This window comes from Rhinolophus hipposideros (assembly GCF_964194185.1).
Source record: "Rhinolophus hipposideros genome assembly, chromosome: 23".
In the NCBI taxonomy this organism is placed as follows: domain Eukaryota; kingdom Metazoa; phylum Chordata; class Mammalia; order Chiroptera; family Rhinolophidae; genus Rhinolophus; species Rhinolophus hipposideros.
In genome coordinates, this window is record NC_138069.1 from 3147344 (window position 1) to 3166027 (window position 18684).

The window sequence follows — 18684 nt, forward strand, 5'->3', positions numbered from 1 at the left end:
CCCGAAGTCCCCAGGGACCTGCCGGTGGTTTCCGCACACCTGGCCAATGTTACTAGGTCTCCTGATGGATGTTGCAGTTCCAGCCACCACAGCTGTATTCCCAGCATTAGAAAATTGGAAAGCACTTTATCCAAAAATGGTATCTCACTGTTGTTTCAATTTGCATTTTCCCAATAACTAATGAAATTGGCCATTATTTCATTTTTATTGTCTATTTGTAGTTTCCCATCTTAGAATTTCTTGAATATTCTCTTCTTGGCATTGCCAGTTTTTCTTTTGAGTTGGTTTGTCTTTTTATAATCGATCTGTAGAACTGCTAACATATGCTTGTATTAATCTTTTGTCTTTTTTATATGTTGCAAATTTTTTTCTTTGTCATGTTTCTCATTTGTTTATGGCATCTTTCGTCATGAAGAAGATTTTCAGTTTCATATTATGATACAAACTGTATCATTCTTTTCTCTGGTTTCTATGGGGTTTTTTGTTTGTTTTGTTTTGTTTCACTGGTTGCCAAATGATCTTTCATTGAAGTATTTTCCTTTGTAGTTCTTAACTAGCTGGACATCCCACTGCACCACTGTTGATGTCATGAGGGTGGCAGCCATCAACATTGCAGCCCACAGACATGGCAGTGCCCAAGATCTCTTTAATGGTTCCAGAGAGTTCTCCAGCTAAAGATCAGTGCTGCATCTGTTGGGCAATGTTGACAATCTCACCTAAAGTGATATTTTCACTGTGTTTAATGGTTTTTTCCTTCTTCGTGTCTCTTGGCACTTCCTTGAGGGCTTTGATGATCAGGGCAGAGGCAGATCCACCTCAATCTGGGCCTCTCTGTTCTGCGTGGTCAGTTTCACTGTCATCCTCAGACCCTTCCAGTCACCAGTTGCTTTAACGATGTCATCACCAGACTTTTTTGGAGACAGACGCAGGGGGCCGATCTTGGGGGCCAGGGCAGACGGGGCACCGACTTCCCCACCGATGCACTTCAGGTTTACGACTTTATCTCTTTGGGGTCGAACTTCCGGGGCCTGGTGGAGGCGGCTAATGTCCGATGGACCCGGCTTCCAGAGGATGGAAGAAAGTTGTACCTTGGCCTCCTCTGAGCTGAAAGCCGAAAGCTATATGGGTTATTTTAATTTGTGTGTTCTTTAAAACACTGTGTGCTCCAAGGTTATAGCCATATTCTCCCATATTTCCTTAATACTTTAATTCTTTTGTGTCTTATATTTAGGTTTTTGATTGATCTGAAATTTATTTTTTGAAAGCCACGAAATAGGGATTTAACTTTCTTTTTTCTCTCCTGAGAATTGAGTCTTGGCCTGTTTGCCTCCAGCTCTATCCCAGCCTTTCCCCAGCTTGGTCTTGCCCCCCATGGAAGCTGACCCTACAGGCTATATTTCCCCCTGCCACCGTGTCACCTGGCTCCAGCTGGGCTTAGTCCACAGAAGGCACCTGAAGAAGATTGGCGGGCAGGAGGAAAGTGCTCCCTCCATTCTGCCCAGGTGATTTCTCCAAAAAGAACTGCACCTGCTCCCTCGGTAAGCCCGCTGTGCTCCCAGCCTCTGCCAGCTGACCCCAGCGCACTTTGTCCTCCAACCTAGAGTGGGACTGGCTGCCTCTCTGGCCACAGCTGGCTTCTCAGCTCTCCTTTCACCTGCGTAACCAGTTTCCAGCATTGAGTTCCTTCTGTTTCAGTACTCTTCTCCTTTCCTGAGTATGCCCTTCCTGACGGACACAAAGAGCCATTGGACCCTACCTTATATTTAAAAAGAAAAGAAAAAGAAGCTTTTCCTGCTTACTGAACTGCCACCTCCATCTTGCACTAAATTTCCATAAGTGCATGGGTCATTCTGGCCTTTCGTAGCCCCACGCTGCTCTGTTTCCTGTGCCAGCACCACACTATTCCACGTTCTAGAGATCTGAGCATTCTAGAGAAACCTGACACAGCCCCACTGTTATTCTTTAGAGACATTTCACTCGTCTTGCCCATGTTGTCTCCCATATGAATTTTTGAGATCAGTTTGATGAGTTTTGCAAAAAAATCCCCCCTACTAAGATTTTGATTGAGATTTTCATTCAACTTGCATTAATTTGGAGGAGAATGAAGACTTCAGGGTATTGGATATTTCCATCATTGAAGGTGATATTTCTCACCATTGATTGAGATTTTCTGCTATGTTCCTCAGTAAGGTTTAATGATTTCCAACATTTAAAGCCTTCCCTTTCTTGTTAGAGTCATTTCCAGGCTTTTCCTAGAGCCTGTGGTTCTTGTTATCGACATCTAGTTTCTATTATGCTTTTAATTAGTTATTGCTGCAGTTAGAGTGCTGTTGACTTTCATGTTGATCTTTTATTTTGTCATCTTGCTGAGCTCTCTAATTAACTCTGGTCATTTGACAGATGATTGAATCTCTTGAATTTTCTAGGTAGAGAATCATATCTATCCATAAATAATAACAGTTTTTACCTCTTCCTTTGCAATTTTGGCTTTTTTATTGCCACAGCTCCACATTTTAGCTACAAGCAGTGACAGAAAACTTATCTCAATCCTGACTCTTAATAGGAATCTGTCTAATATTTCACCATTAAATGTGATATTTGCTTTAGATCCCTGGAAGACATCCTTTATCAAGTTAAGGAAGTTTTCTTTTATTCCTAAGAATCTAGATTGTTTTTTGTTTGTTTGTTTGTTTGTTTGTTTGTTTGTTTTTAATCAGGAAAAGAGGAGGCTCTGCTTCCAGTAATCTTGGGTATGTAATTTGGACCAACTGTCCCACTGAGGAAAAGAACAAAAACTGGACCAAAACTTTAAAACCTGTTCAAATGCATCAGAAAGCTAACAAGATAATGAAGAATTATTGTGCCAGGATCTGAGCGAAAATGGAGGCCCAGGAGGTGAATGCAGCCCTTAGAATTATGTGGTAGCCAGAATTCTTAGACAGCTCCAAGATCCCTGCCTCCTTCTCCAGGTTATTCAATCAAACATTCACCTGGGCACTTCTGTGAAAAGATTTTGCAAATGTAATTAAGGTCTCAAATCAATTGACATTAAGGTAGGGAGATGATCCTTGGTGGACCTGACCTAATCAGGTGAGTCCTTAAAAGGGACAGGGTTCTCCTTGGCAAAGGAGACTCAATGTGTGAGAGGCTTTCTCTGCTGGCTTGGAAGATGGAGGGGACCTCATGGGAAGAAATTCAGGAAGCCTCTAGGAGCTGAGGGTGGCCACTGGCTGACAGCCTGCAAAGAAACAGAAACCTCAGTTCTACAAATGCAAGGAACTGAATTCTGACAATGACCAGAATGACACTAAAATCTGGCTCTGAGCTCCAGGAGAGACGCAGTCTGGACGACACCCTGCTTGCAACCTGGTGAGACCCTGAGCAGAGAACCCAGTCTCAGACTTCTGACCTACATGCCTGTGAGCTAATGAACAGGTGTGGTTGTTAGCCACTAAATTTGTGGTGATTTGTTATACAGCGTAGAAAACAAATACATCTGCTGCTTCCCGAGGAGGCAGCTAAGAGCCTGAGTGACATTGACAGGTTCACAAGGTACAAGGACAGGAAATTGAGGCCAGGACCTGCTGTTTGAGAACTGAAAAATACACATTGAAATAATTCATGGATCAAAGAAAAACATCAAAGTTAGAAAATATGTTAAACTTAGTGATAATGAAAATACCACGTATCAAAATTTGTGAGATTGCAAGGCCGTGTGACATAAACTTAGTTGTTGTAGCCCATCCTTGGGAGGGGTGAAGAGTTCTCAGAGGAAGGGGACTGGCCACCACCCTCCAATTTGTCTCTGTTTCTCTCAGAGTGTGGAGCCCAGAACTGCTGCCCAAACACTGATGTCCCAGTGGGGTGTACAGGGGAGAATTATCCCCTCCACTGTACTGGCTCTCCGCCTCTTATAATGTGACCTTGCCACACTCTTGGCCCACTCTGAGCATGGTCACTGTATTTGTTTCCTATTGCCACGGTAACAATTACCACAAATTTAGTGGCTTAAAACAACACAAATTTATCCTCTCATAGTTATAGAAATTGTTCTCCCTGGGCTAATGGCTGGATGTTGGTAGAATGGCTCCTTCCGGATGCTGTAAGGAGAGAATCTGTTTCCTTTTGTGGGGCAGCTTCTAGTGGTCACCTTGGTTTCCTCCATCTTCAAAACATGTCACTATCACACCTCCTCCTCTAGTCAAATCTCCCTCTGCCCCCACATTACCTCCCCCACCTCATGCCAAGGTTTCCTCATCAGTCACCTATCACTGACCATTTCTATGCAGTCTGAGACAAGCCCCTATCCTGCAAAGACTGACAGTCTGCCGCATGCCTGTGGCCTGAGGTTACGTAGGCCTGTGCTGACTTCCCACCAAACTGTATCCCCCTATGACCTGATATAGCATCTCATCCCCAGGTCCCCCCTCCACTCAGGACAGCTCTGTGCCTACCCCCATCATCCAATGATCCTTACCAGCAGCCAGGTAAACCTCTGGATACATTGACGAGGCCAATGTAACCTTGACGAGGCCAAGCTCTACCAGCCACCATATTCCTCGTCAGCCCCCAGGAGCTGGGCTTGGTGTGAGCACCCTTAGAGTCACCCTGGGTTGGAGAAAGGCAAGCAAGGTAGACAGCATGGAGCATTGGCCACCCCAGTGAGGAGAGGCCACCATGGTCCCCAGACCATTTCCCTGGGGCTCCTGAAATGAAGATCTTTCTTCCACTGGCTATCCCCGGGCCAAGGCTCTCTGGCGCAACCCCTTTCCCTTAGGATCTCTGGGCTTGTGTGGGGCCCCCCAAGCCTCTAGACTCTACCCTAGACCCTAGGCCCAGCCCACCCACAGTCCTGGGCCCAAATGGGCAGTCAGAGCATCTGGGGAGCTCCTCAGACCCAGGAAGTCTTGGTGAGCTGGTGACATGGTGAAGCTGACTGAGCTCCGCACACACCACCTCTAAACGAGCCCACGCGGGTGGTTGCTCCTGTGGGAAAGGGCAGCAGGGGTTTTGTTGGAGAACCTCAATGCAGCTGTGAGAAACAAAGAGACAAAAGCGACCAGTGTCCCTGACGCAAACCTCGTTCTGTCGTCAGGCACAGTGATGGCAGTGTATGTGGCGTCCTCAGCAGGGAGGACAGTGCGCCCAGCCCTGCCCAGTCAGTGCTCACCAGCAGGAGGGTCAGATCAGCCCTGTCCTGCATCTCCCCCAGGGAGACCACGCTCAGTGTGACCTTGGCACTCCCCAGGGTCTCCCCAGCTCTGAGTGAGCTCTATTCTGTCTGTCTGTCCATCCTGAGGGTCTCCTGGGCAGAGATTGGACCCAGTGCCCATCATGTGGTAAATGTTCAGTAATGCTTATGGGGATAGATGGGAAGATGGGAGGGTGGGTGGGTGGGTGGATGGGTGGATGATGGACAGATAGGAGGGAGGGAGGGTGGAGGGAGGGAGTGGATGAAATCATGTAGCCCAGTTCCAGGTGACAACGCTGAAATCATCTCTCCCTCCGGGCTCCACCTTCAGGTAGCAACCAAGAAAGCAGATTTTGAAATCAGACACACCACGGTTCTGACTATGCTGCTGTGTGACTCTAGGAGAGTCACCTGCCCTCTCTGTGCTTCAGTTTCCTCTCTGTAAAATAGGAGTGTTAGCAGTACCCACCTCACAGGTTGTCAAGTCAGTGGGCTAATCCATAGAGAGCCTGCACCACAGTTCCCAGAAAATGGTAATCACTGAAGAGCCCCTCACTTTGGTCCTCTCACTGTCCCCTTCTCTCCCTGGGCCTCTCTGCTCCCTCTGTAGGCAACAGAGAAACATTAAATCCAGCTCTGATCTTTGATCTCTTGCCCAGCAACGTGACCCCAGGAGAATGAGAAGCCCGGCTGCAGGCTGCTGGGGGCCCACAGGCCATGCCTCATCTGGCCTGAGGGGTTGGTTCTTTCAGGGCTTGTAGGCCAGCTGACCACCCCCCTATGGCCCAGGGCTGAGGTCAGCTCTGACATGAGAGGCGCCAGCCCTCAACCAGGCCCTATGCCCCTCCCAAAGAAAGGACTTGGCTGAAGCCCTAGCAAATTACACAGAGTGTGCTTGCCTGGGGGCTGGGGACCAATGGGCTAGGCCCCAGACAACTACCTTTCCCCCCACCACTGAGCTGTGACTGGGAGGTGATATGGAAGGTGTCAGGCTATCGGGACATGTGTGGGCTAGGCCAGTCTTACCCAAGGGAGAGAAGCACATGCAAGACTGCTGTGGTGGGGGGCAGAGCAGACGGCAGTATTCCAGCCCTTCAAGCAGCTCCACACAATGGAGAGCAGGAAGGGAACATGGCTGACCCACAGACCAGGCTGCAGGGCCTCAAATGCCAAGCTTATAAGCTTGGACCTTTGCCCAAGAGAAACAGGTAGGTACTCTGGAAGGGTCTGAAACAGGAGAGTGCCGGGGCTGGAGGAGTGTATCCCACAAGCTCTAGGGTGTGGCCTGGATGGCAGACAATGGGGCAGTGTCCCAAGGCACAGGAGGATGGCCAGGCGCCAAGCACAGGAGCTCTGCAGGGAGATGGGACACGGATGGATGGCAAGGAGGCTTGCGACGCAGGAGGGTGGAGGTTCTGGGAGGCCCAGGCTGCCCAGGCAGGGTTCCCAGCTCCTGAGTGCTCAGGGAAGGCTTTGCTTTAAAGGAAAGATGGTTCCAGCAGACATGACAGAGTCCTGGGCCAGCACGTGGCAGAGCCACCCACCCAAGTGCCTTCCTGCTTCTCTGCATTATTAAATTATTCCCAGTGAAATTAGGGGAAAGGCATGAATAATTCAAAGCAAGGGATAAAGTCAAATCTAATCAACTCTGTCTGCCGGCTTAAACTCTGGCATGACAACAGGCGCATGCGAGTGGAGCCTGCGAGGAGCTGAAATGAGAATCCAGGTCCAGGTCTGCACCCAGACATTTCAGAGGACGCTCCGCTGCAAAATCCCAAATTGTGGCCTCCACCTCCCAGCCTCTCTCCTCGGTCCTCGAAGTCCTTCAGAGGACAGCTTGGCAGCTGAGGCTACACCTCGTCACTCTTTAGCCATGTGAAGGCACACAGCCAGGCCAGGCCTCAATTTTCTTGTCTGTCAAATGGGATGAGAAATGCCATCTGCTTTAAGAAGCTGTTTGGCGTGTTTAATGAAATAACATCGCGGCAGCGTGTAGTGCCTACAGTGACGGGGCCCTCATTGTGCCCTCCTTTACAGAAACGCTCACCTTTCTTGTCAGCTCAACATTCCACATAAGGCTGAGTGAAACGTGTTCACATACATCTCAATTTATATAACAGCAGAAATGCATCTTTCTCATAAAAGAGCTATACATTCATTTAACAGTTCAAAAGAATGGAGTTCCTTTCCCACAAATGTCTGCACAGTTCCATTGGTTTTGAAATGGTAAATGACAGACATAAGGTGCCACCCAAACATATGTCACGAATGCAGACAAGGGCTGACCTCATCAGAGCAAGGTCATTGGTGGAGTCACGTCTCCACCAATGGGTGAGCTCCGTAGGGTGAACTCGGTGGTGGTGGCTGACGGCTCTCACCTGCTCGGGCAGCGTCTCCAGCCCCTGCAAACTCGCCCGGGGCGGGGGTTCTCATGAACAAGCCAGCTGTCCAAAGCACTCCAACTACCCAGGACAGTTCCACCAGACCTGCAGTCTGTCCACTGGGCCGTTGCTATAGGACACGTGTGGTGGCTGCTGATTGAATGTGAAAGCCCCACCTGCATAGCCTGTCTTCTGTGGTGGGGTGCTGGCACTGTGCCTGTGAGCTCCCAGCCCCATGCCCCAGCCGTGGTCCCAGGCTCCGTGCTTGCAGCCCTTCAGAGGGGTCACCCAGCACCAGTGCCAGCCTCAGGGTCACAGCCCGATCTACAGCAAGGCTGGACCCCAGAGATAAGCCTGAGGGAGGACCACTCAGGTAACCTGCCTGATCCCGAGTGCCTCCTACAAATTACTCTGCCTCTCGGACTCTGTGTCCTCAGCTCTAAGAATGAGGGTGATGACACCACTCCAGTACTGGCTTTCAATGACTATTCTAGGCTGAATTATGTCCTTCCCCCACCACCCCATTCATAGGTTGAAGCCCAACCCCTATTACTTCAGAATGTGACTGTCTTTAGAGATAAGGCCTTTAAGGAGATAATTAAGGTAAAATGAGGTCAGATGGGTGGACTCTAATCCAGTAGGACTGGTGTCCTTACCGGAAGAGAAGATTAGAACAGAAACACACACACACACAGGGAAGACCTATGCGGACACAGCAAGAAGGCGGCCATCCACAAGCCAAGGAGAGGGGCTCAGTGGACGACAACCCTGGCTGCAGCTTGATCTTGGACTCCCAGTCTCCAGAACTGTAAGAAAATAAATGTCTGTTGCTTAAGCCCTCAGCCCAAGCAGACTAATCCAGGCCCAGCGGTCATAGAACTCAGTCTTGGGGTGTCCAGCACCAACCACACAAAACAGGCTGTGAGGAAGACACACCTGGGCCTGTGACATCTGCTGCCCTGGGCACCACCTATGGTCTGGGTATTGGGCAGGAAGGGGGCTAACTGGCATTTTAGGTTTTCTTGATTGTTCTAAGATGTGGTTACCGGGAAGGTGGTGAGGCTTTTAGACAATCCAATTCAGGGCCAAGATGCCCAGAGATGCCACAGGGAGCTTGCAGGGGGTAAGAAAGAGGCCCCATAGCCCAGGAACCAAGCAGAACTGTGTCAAATGGTGAGAACTGGACAGAGAGGAAAGGACAGGGGGTCCAGAAGGGAGCCATCTGGAGAAAAAGGTTGAAGATTGGGATACACGGGCGGACCTGAAGCGCACCTGGTCAGGTGTGGGCTCACAGCTCAATAGTGGGTCCCAGCTGGAATGTTGACCCGGGGCAGGAAGGCCAGCAGGGAGGAGGCAGGCTGGCCTGGGGCTGTGGGCAGCTGAAGGGCACCAGGCCCTCCAGCGGGCAGTTCCCCACCCCCACCCCCACCACCCTGCCCATGAGCCACGAGCACAGGGCTGGTGTCTTCAAAGGGACTCAGAGCATCCCGGCTTTGATGTGGAGTTAGCAATTTATCACCGTAGGCAACGTCCAGGGAACAGTTGTCCCAGCCAAGTGTGGTGTATGCACTTCTTCCCACCACACCGCCACTGCCCGCCCCCGACCCCCAGGCCCAGGTAGTCTCGGGCCTCAGGATGGGTTTCTGAGGGGTCACTCTTTGTCCCTTCTCCTTGAGCTGCAAGGTGGCTCCCAAGCTTCACCTTGCAGGTGTCTCGCCTTTTTCAGCTCCCTGATGTACCCTGCCAAGTGCTCAGCTCAGCAAAGGGCAGCCGTTCTTCTTTCTGACATTTTCCAGATAAGTGGATGCTTTTATTCTGGAATTTAGGAGCGACCTTTATCTGCTGTCTGGAAGGACGCATCTGTCACCAATGTGAAGGCTCTACTCCCTGGCCCTGTACACATTGTACCTGTCCTCACAGACACCCAGTGTCTGAGGCGGGCTGTCCATGGCAACGGTACACAGGCAGACGGGGCCGGGGCCATTCCCGCAGGGCCTCAGGGCCAGCACAGAAAAGGGAGGAGCCGAGAGCAGCCAAGGGGAGTGAAGACCACCTGGGACCCACTGGGATTCCTCAGATCAAAATCAGGGTGATGGCAGGAAGGAATAGGTTGGGGAAGGAGGAATTGATGGTGGGCGAGCAGCCAGCAGTCTGCCACAACAGCGTGCTGGCAAAGATGGAGTGGGCAAGAGAGTAAGGGAAGGTGATGGCACTTACTGTACCCTGTAGGCAGCTCGTGGGCTGCTGTAAACGAGGCTGGCCCTAGTGTGTGCAGCCCTGGGAAAGGAGCTTTTGTGGGGCCTCTGTCTACATGACTATTTGGACACCCAAAGTCAGCATATCAGAACCATTCTAATAGCCCAACCTCACATGATCCCACATAAGGAAGACCACACTGGCCAGAGGGAACAATCTGCTCCCTGGGCCACCTTTCTGAAACCAGGGCTCAGTAAGAGGGCCTGTAGATAACAGCCATCGGCCTGAGTCTTAGAGCTCCTGAGGCCTGTGGTAAACTCCACACAGTGGGTTCAGGGCCAGACGGTGCCTGAGGGAGAGACATAGTGCCCAAGGCCCACATGGGTCCTGTTTAGGCCTGGAGAGTCCCAACCATCCTGACTGCAGAGACCCCAGGTGTGGGACCAGTGTGTCCCAACAGCCTACCTCCCAGGAACTAAGGCTGACCCCAGTAGAGAGTATGGGGGAGGGACCAGGGCAGGGCTGGCCTTGGATAGAAGGGAAATTGGAGGAAGGCAGTCCCCCAAGCCAGGGCTAGCCACTCAGGGCAAACCTGAGGCAGCATGTCGCCAACACATCCCAGACACTGGGTCCTCCCAGAGCAAATGCAGCAACCTCTTGTCTCCCTGGCCCAGGACACTCCCATCTGCCCACAGTCGGGCCCCCTCCAGGCCAGGACTCAGCCAGGCCCCCTTTGCCAGCCCCTAGGCCCTGCAGACACCTTCTCCCTGAGACTCTGCCCAGAAATACAGGAGGCATTCTCTGCAGACCTGCAGACCAGACAGCATTCATCTCTCAGTGTCAATAAACCCCTCGTCTCCAGGGCAATGACTTTTATTCAGTAAATACTACACAGCCAGGGACAATGGGGTGAGCCCCAGCCTAAGAGAACTGCCACCTATGGGTCTGTCTTCCTCCAGAGGCCGTGTCACAGCAGGGATGAGTGAATGGAGCGTTTGACAGGACCCCTGCTGGGACAGGATGAGCAAGCCATGGCTTCTGTTCAGCTGCATGAGGTGGCCCAGTACAGGAAAGAGAGCAAGGCCTCTGAGGTGTGACCTAGGTAGGGAGGCCACAACTGGTGCAAAACTCCACGCTAGCGTGTGTTATAGCATAAGCTACTCATATGTCTGCTTGTTAGCAGTTGGGAAGGAGCAGGGAGTCCTGGAGGTGGTGGAGATTCAAGGGCAGATCCCAGGTAGTGGTCCTGCTGGTAGGACCCCTGCCCATGGGTGACCATGGAGTGAACATGTGCTGTCCTCTCCCAGCTTCCCTTTCTTTGAGGTGGCCATTCCACCATTCCATGGAAATTCTGCTCAGGCCTTTGAGTTTGGCAGAGACAACCCACCACTCTGGCCCCAACAGCGCACTGTGCCTCAAATTTGGCCCTTTTGTATACCCCACTCCCCACAGTGGACCCTGCCCCTCCTGTGAGTGGCAGGGACCCAAGCTCAGTGACCCAGCCTGCTGAGAAGCAGACAAATGTTTCCTCATGGTTGGCCGACTCTGGGTTTGGGGCAGTTCTGGGCCTGCTGGCAGGGGACAGGGAGAGAGTCATGGGGTCTTCCTCTCTGGGATGCAGATTGTTCACTTCAAAAACATCCAAAGTCAAGCCTAGTTGCAGAGTGCTGATTCACTCTCCATTATCAGGTCCATGCGAGTAGTTAATATTGCTCCTAGTCACGTGACTGACATTTTTTCCTGGTGAATAAGTATCCACATTGCTCTTTTGACTAAGGGAGCTAACATACCTCCCCCTACTGTGTTAGGCTACACGACTTCCCTCACTAAACTGTCAATGAAGTGGCCAGGGCAGAGCCAGTTCCCCCATTCCTGGGTTTCTAATGATCCCACCACCTTTGTCTTCACATGACCTCAACTAGACTTGGCTCCTCTCAGGGGCCAACATCCAAATATCTGCTGGGTGGATAAGTGGTTGGGGATGGATGGAGTAAACAGAAGAATGGATGGGTGAATGGACAGGTGACTGCATGAATAGTGACATGATCGGTATGATGGATGAATGGGTGGGTGGGTGGGTGGATGGATGGATGGGTGGATGGATGGATAAACAAATGGATGTCTTTTAGGAGAGAATAAATTTTTTGAAGATAGGTCTGTGCATTTCACTTCTTTGTTTTCACCACAGTGAATTCCACAAAACAGGCTTTACAATGTATTTCTTAACTGTAACAGACTCTATTCAAGCAGCATTCACAGAGTTATTGCCCTTAGATCCTACCTGTGCCATGTAACATTCATATGAAAATCTGGTAAAATCAGAGTTATTTTGTGATAGCCATTCCAAAAAAATTACACTTAGCAGCTATTTTCTGAAAGCTGCTATGAGAGTATTGTACCCTTTAAAATATACTTTGGACATGTAACTGATTAGAAAAAAAAAAAAAAAATATATATATATATATATATATATATATGTAATCTTTGAACCATATGGGAGACATTTTAAGCAGGAGAGAAATCGTTGTATTTTCCTATTTAGCATGAGCCTATCTCCCCCTTGGCTCCTGTGCTAAATAGAAACATCATTTAAGAAAGAAATTTTCATAAATACTTCTATTCGCTTTTTCCAAAAGAAGAAAAAATATGTTTTTCTCTAACCAACCAGTTAAATCTACACAGCATAAGGTCATCAGGGTCTCAACAGCAATTCAGAAATCATAGATTCTTGGAACCAACATAACCCCCAAGGAGAGTACTCAGGGGCATGCCTATCAACACCCCTCATCTTACACTCAAGCAAATGGAGGCCAGGAGAAGGGAAGTGAGCAGCCAGATCACAAAGGTCTTGGTGGCAGATATAGAGAACACAGCCTGTGATGTTACACTCACCAGTGCTGAAATCTTCCCTTCAGTCAGCAAGCCTTCCACAGTGTGCTAAGTAATGGAGGCTAGAGAACGGTACCCACCTTAGAACCTACCCTGTGCCTTCCTCTCAGGCCTCCTTCTAGCCATGCCCCTCTTCATGGGATGAGGTACCCACAAGGTCAAGAAGAGGTGCCCACCTGGAACCCACTCCCTCTCCCTCTAGACCATGCTCTAGGTACTCCAGACCCCGCGTTCCCTGCCCAAACATCCCAAGCTCATGTGCAAGACCCAGTGCAGGCCCCTAGCATGAATCTATCCTAGAGGGTGGACCACGCAGACCACTAGGCCCAAGGGATGGCCAAAAACATCTGTTTTCAGGGGTGCCTGGAGCCTGGATGAGATGAGAAAGGGTGACGACGGGAGACAGGTGCCCTCTCCACCACATCCCAGCATAGAACTCTAGGAGTCCAAGAATTTTAAATTTGAACCTGGATTTCCAGGACATTTTGAAGATATATTTTTCAAGGCTGAAGCCACGACATATTTTATTAATGAACTTGTTAGCTTGATTTATAACTGTTAAATATTCAGACCAGCAGTTCTTAAACTTTTGGCCTCAATATCCCTTCACACTGTTAAAAATTATTAAGAACCCCAAAGACATTTTGTTTGTGTGAGTTATATCCATCAATGTTTACCAGATTAAAGTTTTAAACAGAAGCATTTTTAAAACACTCATTCATTAACTCATTTTTAAAATAATAATAAGCCTATTGCGTGCTTATGTAAGTAATACATTTTTATAAAAACTAACTATACTTTCCAAGGCAAACCCCCACCAAAAAAAATGTAATGTGAAGCATGCCACTGTTCAACAGTTTTGCAAATCTCTGTAAAGCCTGGATGAAGAGAAGACAGCTGGATTCTCCTTTCTGTTCTTGCCTTCAGCCTGTTGTGATGTGTTTGGTTGAAGCATATTAAGAAGCTCTGGACTCCAGCACAGATACACTAAAAAAGGGAGGAGTATTTTAATAGCCTTTTCAATTAATTATGGATATTCTTACTTGATATTACATCAAAACTCTACGAGTAGCAGTTTTATTGTGGGGGAGGGATAATGGTTAGTCAAGTTATATAGGTTTCAGGTGTACAATTCTGTATTACATCATCTATATATCACACTGTGTGTTCACCACCCAGAGTCAGTTCTCCTTCCATCACCATATATTTGATCCCATTTACCCTCAAGTAGTAGTTTCTTAAAGATTAGTTGCCAGGGTCAGAAGTAGGGGGAGCGAGCCCTCGGGGCGCAAACTCAAGGAGGCACTCATATCCAGGGGTATGCACACGTTTGCACTTTGTTTCCTTCACCTAATACCAGCCAAGCTGCTTGCAGTGTGAACTTTGAAACAATAAACTTTTTGTACTCTATTGAATTAAAATTCATTCACCTGTGCTGCACATTGAATGTCTTTCACCCGCGCATGATTTTGTAATTGTCTGGACTGGGGTTTTAGTTTTACCCTCCTAACAAGCTAATAAATTAACTTGTTACTGTTTCATGGATGCTGGCAAAACACATGAGATTCCTGAATCAGAGACAAAGGCCTCTATTACTCCCAGCATGTTTCCACAGCAAGCACCGTGAGCGTCACTTTGTTTGTTGGATCGCTTCACTTCGCCCCCCAATTCCCACAGAAGTGATGCAAGGGGGCCCAGGTAGATGTTACACTCACCAGGGTCTTTTTTGCAGCTGAAGAGCACTGAGCTCTGAGATCCAACTGTTTGATATCAAACAGTGAGCAAAGCTGCTCTGTCCGAGAGGGAAACAATGTCTCATCCCTCAAGGCCACAAACACTTCTGAGAAACAGCTCGGATAAAAATAGTGTCAGAGTCTGCGTCCTTGGCACACCCAACAAGACGTGCAGGAGGAGGACAGAGCCGCGGAGGAGGACTGCCCTAACAGAAACATGGCGCATGGTCATTTGAAAAATAATTGAATCACTGAGTCATGCAGATCTTCCAAATGTTGACACATTTCTTTAAACAGTATCAAAAAAAAAATCACATTCATGAATGTCATCAGAAAAGTCTTTAAATGTTGAGAAACTATTAAACTCGTAGTGGAGGGTACTCGTTTTCCAAGATTCTAATTTTCACTTGATAGTTCACATTTTATTTATTGGCCACAAATACTATCAGTCATTTAGAATGTCTTCCAGACACCCACGTCTGATTAACCACAGTTTGTCTGTCAGTTGATTTTTCTAGTTCAGGGCTATATGATCACAGCCCTACCACTCACCCCTTCACTTCTCCAGACCCTCCAGCTTTCTTGCTGCACTTTAAGAGGGAACATTTCTGCTTCAGAGCCTTTGCACATGATTTTCCCTTATGCCAGGATTGCTTGTCTTCTAAGGGCTTCCTCCCCTAATGCATTCAAGTATTTATTTTTAAAAGCACCTTCTCAGAGAGCCCAACCTTGACTGCCTGGCCTATAGTAACCACCCCCACACGTTCACTGTATGCATTCAGCCTCCTTTACTTTCTCCTTAGTGTATATCATTTCTGGAAATTATATGATTTACTTTCCTGCTTATTTACTATCTGTGCTTCCCTCATCAGCATCATGACTAGAAGGCAGCCCTCAGTGGAAAGTCTCCAGCACCTAGGACAGCACATGGGCTCAAGGAGACAGAAATACATGACAGTTGCAACTTGCAAAATACTTGCAATTTACTTCATAGTTGCAAAAGAGTCTAATGACAATTAACACTGAAACTCTATGAGAAGTAGGTACAGAGAAGGAGAAATTAGTTGAATAGTCAAATAATCAAAAACTCAAATACCCATGAACAAAGAAATGGGTAAATAAATTGGGATGTATGCATATAATGGAATACTATGAAGGGGGGTAGAAAGAGAGAGAGAGAGAGAGAGAGAGAGAGAGAGAGAGAAATATCCTCAATAATGTGGATGAATTTCACTATGATGAGTGAAAGATGCCAGACACACGGGAAAGTACTGAAGGATTCCGTTTACACAAAGGACAAGCACAGACAAAACTGTTATGATAGAAATCACAACAGTGGTTACCCCTTGGAATAGAGGAGTGTATAGAGTAGCAAGGGACATGAGGGGGCCATCTAGAAATGGGATTTTATTTTAACCAGATATGGTAAGTTGATAGACACAGAGACAACTCCCTTTGAAAGGAAAGTTTACTAGTTACAATTCTCAAGAGAAGGGGGCATGCCAGTCCACATGGGGAAGCACAAGGGTCAGTCAGGAGGCAGAAGGAGACAAGGGAAAGCATGGCCAGAACAGTACTGTGGTTTCTGAGGGAAGAAATGAGAGCAGCAAGGAGGCAAGTCTAAGCAAGTTAGAATTGGACAGTATAAATAACTTCAGCAGGCTCTGGACAATGGCAGAGGTCTCTAGTTGTCTGGTTCCTGGCCCTGGGTGACTCGGGGCAGGGGGATAGTGGCCTGGTGTGAGAGTTAGACAAAGGAGGACATTGGGAGCACAGCTGTGAATTGGTTGGTTTGCACATAAAAGGTGCCCAGGCTGGCAAGTTGGTCACTGTCCCTAGAAATTAGCTACCCTGGGTGGGGCACTCTCCCCCTATCCAGCAAAGCATCAGAAGATGTCAAAGCATCAGAAAATACAGAAAATAAAAAACAGGATTAATACAGGAACCTTTGGGAATGCTGATAAGCTTCTCTATAGATGTGTAAAAGATTTGCTTAATATCAGTAGACTTTCTACACTTCGTTATATCTCAATTTTTCAAAAAATACAAACACAGAATTCGATTGGAAGAAACGTAAAGACTAAGTTACCCACTAACTCTCTGCAGTCGCCACTCAGGCCCCTCATGCTCTTTCCAGGATCAGAATCTTCCTCTTCAGCCCAGACTTCAGTCCCAGGGAGCCAGGCTCCATTCCATTCCCCGCCTCAGGGCAGCTTGGCACATTCCTGCCACCTTCAGCATCACACTCTCTCCAGCTGCCAGCTTAGAACTTAGCAGATTCTCCCTTTGACCTACTATTTCTTCTGAGGCTTCCTGTAGCAAAGCAAAGAGGAGGGGAAATGCACTCCAGGACGCTGCGCCCTCCCAGGCCACTGTCTCTACCACCACTGCCTTTCCCTCCACACTCCTGGGATGCCTGGGGGCTCCGTCACCTTTTCTTGGAAGCTACTCATTGAGTAGCATGGGTTTTTATCCCAGGACTGGAAATGAGGTTTTTTGAGGCTAGAACTGCTCACTAAGCACACAGGCACTACTGTTGGGTAAAGCGTGGGAGCAGGAGTGGAAGCAGGCCGGCCACAATTAAGCCCAGCCTGAAGGCAGCCTGGGGCACAGGAAGGTGGCTTGGTGCTCAGCACACAGGCAGGAACACCTGGGGGACACCGACCGCCCAGAGGCTGGAATGGCAAGACCCACTCAGGTCAGACACAGATGCTCTTCCTCTTGGGCGATCACATCGTCACAGGAGAGACGATGTCCTATCGAGCCCTTGCCTCTTCTTCTAAGGTCGGCACAGAGCGTGCTTGAGACAGAAGAGCAGGCAGTAATCTTTGTTGGTGGGTGAGGGGTTAGTGTGGGGGTCATCAAAGTCACAACTGAGAGGTCAGGGCACACTCTCTGGGGTGCCTCCTATAATATAGCCCAGCTGACCACTGCCCAGAGCTGAGAATGCAAAGGACACCTTCTGTGACACCATATTTCAAAATTTGAGTCCTTCCATCCTGGGACAAGTTCACCCAAGTGGCCCCAGGGCTGCTTTCAGCCTGATTGGCAATGTTACTGTGAAATGCCTTGTTCAGAGGTGGCCAAACCCTGGCATGGCCAAGAACAGTCCGAGAGAGGTAGGCCCAGCCCAGATGGCCCACACAGGTGAGCCGGCTCTGGCCCACTGTGGAGAGCCCTGGTGCAGGGGCTATGGCAGGAGCCTGCTCGGCCAGTCCCTCCCAGATCCTGGAAGGGAAGAGCCTAATTATAACAGCTCCTGGCCTGCAAGGCTCTCAGCCAGAGGAAGCCCAAGAGGAGGCCCGTACTGCCATATGGGCCTGCTCATTAGGCTGAGAGCGTGGTGTTTCTTATGCAAATGAGGGCAAATAAATCCATCAGAGAAATGTGCACAACAAACAGGAGCATGGACATGGACTTCTGGGCACTGGCTGGCAGGACAGAGAAGAGGGAGAGGGGCTGGAGAGACCCCGGCACTGCCCCGGCCACTCCCAACCCAGGCGTTCCTGATTTGCTTGCCCAGGCCACCCAGGAGGGAAACTAAGGCCTCTGTGGCCACGTCCAAGGCCAGACACAAGGGACCAGGAGCTGGACAGGTTCACAACTGTCCTGTCCAGTTCAAGCGACCCCAGCATATAACTGAGCACTGGCCAGATTTAGTTGCAGCCACGGGACCAAGGAACAAGCCACCAGGACTAAGTCCATGTGACCAGTCCGTGGGAGGTGGGGCCTGTCCAGATATCCCAGACATGGCTCTTGCCCCAGGAAAGGCATTCCTGCCCCATCTGACGACCAGTTCAGACCTATGGAGTGTCTTCAGACCCTCCCCTGCCCTGCTCCCAGTGTCTCGCCCATCACTCAGTCCTGCCAGCTCTGCTCTTAGTTATCTGCTCTCATCGCCACCACCTCATCCCTGCCCCAAGCAGTGGGCATGTGCCTCTGTGGACCTCACGCCCCACTACCACTGCCAAAAATGTACCTTCTGAATGAGGCCTCACCTGACCACCATTTTTAATACCACACCTGCCTCCTCCTCCCCCTTGCTCTTCCTTTCTTTGTCCTTCCTATTCTAGCACCTTAGACAATTGACTCATTAATCATGTCCAGCATTTACCTTACTTGTCCACTAAAATGCGAGTTCCATGAGGGCAGTGCGCTTGTCTGTGCCGAGCCCTGATGTCCCCTGACTGCTTGAACTGCATTTGGACATTGCAGGCGCTCAGCACGTATTATTTGAATGCATAAACCATGCAATGCCCCGTGACCACCCTCGTTTTGAACACGAGATGAGCAC

At 49.1% G+C, this 18684-nt stretch overlaps 1 pseudogene across 1 annotated transcript; it reads right to left on the minus strand.

The window, feature by feature from the left end:
* Nucleotides 1–549: 549 nt before the first annotated feature.
* LOC308491960 (large ribosomal subunit protein uL11-like) lies at nt 550–1816 on the minus strand (annotated as a pseudogene). The gene is made up of 2 exons: nt 1800–1816; nt 550–1028 (listed from the first exon to the last, which is right to left on the minus strand). The product of its transcript is annotated as a large ribosomal subunit protein uL11-like (transcript).
* Between the last annotated feature and the right edge of the window lie 16868 nt (nt 1817–18684).